Raw genomic sequence first — 6,623 nt, 5'->3', positions numbered from 1 at the left:
TGCTGAAGGACATTGATTGGGCAAGCCATTTAGCCTCTGTGAACTTAAATCCCTCACTTGTAAAGTAGGGAGAGTAACATATAACTTGCACTGTTATTCTGAGAATTTAAAACAGCGTACCAGCCCCCTGCTCCTCTCTAACTGGTAGTGATTATTATCTTAAAATCATGCTTGCTGCCCAGAGAGATTTTCAAAAGGGAACCAGCAGTTAGCATAATGGCTATGTCACTGGACTCCCACGTAGTCAACCGGGGTTCACGTCCCGGACCTGGTGGCTTAAAACTCACGCCGGGCACATGTGCATGCGTGCCCAAGATCCTGAGAGGAGAATGGAGGACAAGGGATTGCGGCGTGACCATCCCCCCGGGGGGTGATTTCTCGCTTTCTGTCTCTATGTCTCTCTCTGTCTGGCGAGTGCACGCGCCCTATAGCGAAAATCTCTCAAAAAAAAAAAAAAATAAACATAGTACACTATATTGTTATATAACGTTGATTTTTTTTCATGCTTTTATTTAGGCACTGAAAACAGGTCTAGTCCCCATCTGATAGGTTACTTGTATTATGAGAAACCGGGGTGTATGTAAAACTTTCCCAATTATTTAATTATGAACACATGTTGGAGCTTCATTTCAAGATTCCCTCTTGGGCAGGACACTGACTGGAAAGCAGATGGTTAAAAGGTCTTTATTAGATTGGACACAAGAAAAAAGACTGTCTGGTTAAACCTTACTAGATGTCTGACTTTAGGTCAGCAGTGAGGGTGGGTGGCAGGAGGAGGATGTGAGTTTCCCTGAAAAAGACTTAATCTCATTAAAAAGTATGTGAGAATTGCTGAAGCATTTTAATCAGGAATTCTAATTTCTTCCCAAAAGAAGGTTATAAAATACATTCTCAAAAAGTTACATTCTAGGCATCCTTGATATTTCACAATGAAATTTATGAGAAAAAGAAAAGGTGGTCTGAGAATCTTCCAAGGAAAAAGGTCCCTTTTCCCCCAAGTGTCTCAATTTTAATCATTAGAGTACTAAAGAGTTACCAGTTCAAAAAACGTTACAATGATAATATGTGGAAAAATCATACATCTAAATACCATTATTTTTTTTTGAGAGGTTTTTGCTATAGGGTGCATGTGCTCACCAGACAGACAGAGAGAGACATAGAGACAGAAAGCGAGAAATCACCCCTCAAGGGGGATGGTCATGCCGCAATCCCTTCTCCTCCATTCTCCTCTCAGGATCTTGGTCACGCACACACACACGCCCGGCGTGAGTTTTAAGCCACCGGGTCCAGGACTTGAACCACGGTCGACTATGTGGGAGTCCAGTGACATAGCCATTACACTAATTGCTAGTCCCTAAATATCATTAATTTAAAAAATGCCTGCAGGGATATTCCATCGAGAGTTAATACCGATTACCAATCATCTCTGTAATAATTGTTAACTGTGAGATTAGGGAATATTTTTACCTATTGCACTGTATTTTCTTTTTAGAATTATTCAACTTTATTTACTTATTTATTTTAATTTGACCAGAGAGAGTCAAAGAGAGAGAGAGGAAAAGTGAGAAAGCAAGCTGCCAGGTGCAGGACTCGAACTACAGTCGGCCATGTGGGAGTCCAGAACCCTAACCACCACACTACCTGCTGGCCTCTGCACTGTATCTTTAAGGTTTTATTCTATTTTTTTAAATACTGAGCAGGTATTACTTTTGTAATGATAATTATATGAATACATTTCACAAAACATCAAGTCACTTGACCAGCTCAGGTATGTGCATCACTGGTAGCTCCCTTGAGGGCATATTCATCACCAAGGACCAACCTCGGTTCATCAGAGGACCAAAGCAATCATCTGGGCTCTGAGGAGCTAAGGTATAGCCATGGCTTCCATGCCTAGCTGCATCTGAATCCCTTGGAGGGCTGGTTAAAGCCCAGGTCACTGGGCCCCAGAGTTCCTGATTTAGAAAGCCTAGGATAGGGTCTGTAATGTGCATGTATAACAAATCCCCACATGCTGTTATTGCTTCTGCTGCTGTAGGGCCACAATTTTAAGAGCCACTGTGGCACAGAAAAGGACACTTCTGCAGGGGAATCGAAGCCTAAACCCAGGACTGGCAAGCAAAACAAAGAAGATGAACTTCACTTCCCACTTTTGCCTCTGGCTGGCCTTTAATCATTTTTGAGGAGAGGAACTTGATTTGACTGACTCTATTTAATAAAAAGTTGTACTAGAAAAGGGTTGTGCCATATCTTATTAAGTGAGAACCTGGTTCAGAGACTTTTCAATTAAGTCCCCTGGCCTCAGGCTTGAGCCATATAGCTTACTGCACTGGGGGCTTCATACCTTGGGGTCTGGCTGTGACTGTTCCCCCTTAGTTCAGGCCACTAGTCTTGGTTTCTCTGAACCCTGAGGTGGTGGCATTGAGGGTGATGGGGTACTGGGCATTGCAATACTGATTTTGTGTTTGGGGAACAGTGTTGGGGTGTTACTGGAGGAGGCAAAATTCAGGAAAACCTCTCCTCGCTTGGCCCCATATAATCCACCAACCATAAATGTTATCGCTCTTTTGGTGGTAAACTCCACATAACATAAAATTTACCATTTTAGCCATTTTTAAGAGTATGATTTAGTGGCATTAAGTACATTCACAGTGTTATGTGACCATCACTGCTACCTCTCTCCAAAACCTTTTTATCACCCCATACTGACACTTTGTACTCATTATCACTTTTTAAAAAACATATAATAGCTTTTATTGAGATGTAATTCATATATCATACAGTTAACCCATACAATTCAAATTTTATTGTATATTCACAGAGCTGTACAACCATTAATAAAGCAATTTTAGAACACTTTTATCAGCTCCAAAAGAAACCCTGTACCCTTTATGTGCCATGCCCCAAATTCCCCCAGTCCCTGTAACCATCAGTCTACTTTATGTTCATAAATTTGCCTGTTCTGGTCACTTCATATGAACAAAATCATACAAGATGTGGCCTTTTATGACTGACTTCTGTCACTTACAAGCATGTTTTCAAGGGTCATCCATGTTGTAGCATTAATCAGTACTTCTCTTTTGTATTCACTCTTCTTTATGCACGATAGACTGTATATGTGCACACATAAGAATGAGGCAGGGCATCCTCCACAGAGTCTGGTCATGCCACAACCCTTTCTTCCATTCCTCCTGCCTGTAGGATCCAGCTTCTCTCTCTCACTCTCTCTTTTTTTTTAAATTTACATTTAATCATTGTGCATTTTTATAGCAAATGATGTGGGTTCTCAAGCATAAATGCACTGCATGTCAAGTAAGTGAAAGATATTAATAATTTTTAAAAATTGGTCTGTTGAGGGGCCAGCAGATGGTGTAATGGTTACATTGCTGAACTCCCACTTAGTTGACTGCGGTTTGAGTCTTGGACCCAGTGGCTTAAAAACTCACACCAGGCACATGTGTGAGCATGCCCAAAATCCTGAGAGGAGAATGGAGAAGGGATTGTGGTGTGGCCAACCCCTCAGGGGGTGATTTCTCACTTTCTGTCTTTCTGTCTCTCTGGTGAGCACATGTGCCCTATATAAAAAAATCTCTCTTAAAAAAATTGGTCTGTTGGTAGAGTTGTTTAATTATTTCATTTAATGTTAACATTTATTATAATGTTTATTTCTTATATGATCTTAAACTAATGTCTGGAGATTTTGGAACCTTTTTGGGTTACCATTTGTTTGCTTTTTAATTGTGAAAATGCCTTTCCTTACATATGACCTCTTATAATTTTGGGAAGGAGGCTGCCAGTAGGATGGGTAGAAAAAGGATAGACACCGTATTTCTTTGTTAATCTCCTAGGACTCTTCTCCCAATTTACTATTTTCTTAAACAACGTAGTGAAGTGTAAAAGGATGGGAAAATGTTCTTGGCAAGTTAAAATATATGCTGAGGCTCTTTTTGTACATTTTAAAATACAAGCTCCTGTGACTGGTCAATTTCAAAGTTGATTACACAAACATTCTTTATATTTCGTTGTTGTTTAAAAGACATTTATTCCTTTAGTTGAACAATCTCTACACAGTCAAATGTATAGTTTAAGACTTTTTGAGTAAAAAGGAATTTAGGATTCAAGAGGTTTTATGAACCTAATCTGAATATTTTCTGGCAATTAACTGAACCTTTTAAAGACCGCAGAGAAAATTGGAAGTTTGTTCAGTATTCTTTGGATTTTTAAACAAGAACACCCTATTTCAGTTTTATAGTGTTGTGGAAGCACACATCTCACTTCTAGTTGCTTCCTTTGTGTTTTTCTTTACAAAGCAAGCCTTTTCTACAAATTGGTAAAGAAAATCATGATCGACTTCTCTGATTTGATTAGTTTCTCCATATCTATAGAGCAGGTAAACTCAGTTCTCTTGGATTTGTTAAAAATAATTCAGTAAAAAAGTAAAAAGGGGGAAGTGAGTTGGCCCTTCTTAGGTTATCAAGCTGGGTCAACATAATAGAGCAAGATGTTATGTCTTTGTTTTTGTTTTTAAATTGAGAGAGAAAGCCCCAGCAGTATCTTCACATCATGATCAAACCCAGCATCAGTCAGCCTGGATCATGGGCACTCTTGAGTGTTCTGTACATGCCCAGCATGTAAAGAGAGGCCTTGGAACACAAACTCTGAACCTTCTCATGTGGGTCAGCCTCACAGAACGTTGTGTTACCTCTGTGCTATCTTCTGGCAGCCTGTATGGGTTTCAGTCTAGACAAAAGTGCTCTTTTACCCAGTGTACATGATACAAAGGAAAAATGGGAAAAACTGCTTCAAAACCATCACCATGGAGCCTTGACTGCTTGCTTAAAGTACTGTCTGCTAGGTTCATCACCATAAAGTTACTATTTTCCTTATCTTATTTATTCATCCATTCATTCTGCCAGAGAGCATGTGCATTTACCAGAGAGACAGGGAGGGGAGTGAGAAAGCACCCTCCATGGGGAATGGTCATGCCGCAATTCCTCCTCCTCCACTTCTCCATCCTTTTGGGATTTGTATGCCCAGAGTGTTTTTCAAGCTGCTGAGTCCAAGACTCAAACTGTGTAGTCAGCCATGTAGGATCCAGCTGCCCTCAACCACCACACCACAGGCTGGCTCTATTTTCCTTGTTTAAAATATGAAGACATATTTATTTTGGGGGAGATATTTTGAGGCTATGCAAATATGCTGTTTCTCTTTCAACTTTTACTCACTGATTTGAGAATTTTTGTTGGACTATGCTTGTTATCAACTGTTACTGTAGAGTTCTTATGGTGCTTTTTCACTTTCCTTCATTTCTTCTACATCTTTTCATTGGAATTCCTCAGGGAGATTTCTCCCTTCTCCTGATTTATTTCCTTATTTGGTTAGTTATGTAATTATATCCACTTGGATTCAAACATATTACTTTTACTCTTTGGGTTCTAATCCACAATATTATTTTTTATTTTGTTGGTTGAATTGTTCCAGTTTTGGCCTTTAGAAGCCCTTCCAGGTTGGCTCTGGTGCTCTTTGGATATGCCCAGTCATTTTTGTTGAGTACGTCTTTACTTTCAGACATTGCAATTTTCCCCCCCATTTCTTCATAAAGCTCATCAAAAGAACTATATAATGACTGTCTTTGGTAAAGCACTCGACATATAATTTATATTAATGTAAAGATGATGTTAAAGTTATCAAAGCAAAGTATCATTCATTACATACAAATTACAGATGTCAGGTCCAAGAACTGGGAGAGAGCAAGTATGACAGAATTTAAGTGCTAGACAGGCAGAAGCTCAACCACCTCCCATTTTTACCCTAAATGTTCCTACCACTGAGCAACACAGTAGTATTGTTTAAGTCATATGATAACATTTTAAAGTATGACAGCTCAAATACTTTCTATTCCCCAAATACATTATTCCAGTAGAAATGGGAGTTCAATGGGACAGAGGCATAGTATTAAATATAATAGTGTTTTTCCAGAACTATTCATGAGCTGAATTCACATAATTTAAAATATTATATTAACTATTCTGTTAAAAATACTCTTGTATGAGGGAGGCAGGATGAGGAATTAAACATCTATTCATGTCAGCAGCTGGATTTGAATCTTCATATTAACTTCTCTTGTGCTGGTCAGCAAAAGTTTCTCAAAGGAAAAATGAAAGGACAATAGGAACAATTCAGAAGAATTAAACAATAAGGGAAAAATTAGAATGTTCACTTTTGTAATTTAGAGAAACTTAAAAAGAAGAAATCTACAGTATTTCAGATAAAATCAACACATTAAAATTAGTTAAGGCAAGGCTAGCCAGGTTTCCTGATGGTTAAGGTGGCTAGATCCCACATGGCCAACTGTGCAGTTCAAGTTCTGGATCCAGAAGCTTGAGAAACACACTGGATGCATGTGTGCACATGCCCAAAATCCTGGGGAAAGTGTGGAGGAGACAGATGGTCACCTCCTCCGAGGGATGCTTACTTCTCTCTCTGGTGAGTGCAGGTGCCCTATGGCAAAGTAAAAAAAAAAAATAGTTAAGGCATTAAAATTAGAGCCCAATATAGGAATTTTCAGAAATGTTAAGTCTTGGGACCAGCAGCTAGTGTAATGGCTATGTCACTGGACTCCC

This window comes from Tupaia chinensis, unplaced genomic scaffold (genome assembly GCF_000334495.1).
Source record: "Tupaia chinensis unplaced genomic scaffold, TupChi_1.0 Scaffold000184_1, whole genome shotgun sequence".
Lineage (NCBI taxonomy): Eukaryota > Metazoa > Chordata > Mammalia > Scandentia > Tupaiidae > Tupaia > Tupaia belangeri.
This window is presented reverse-complemented; position numbering follows the sequence as displayed.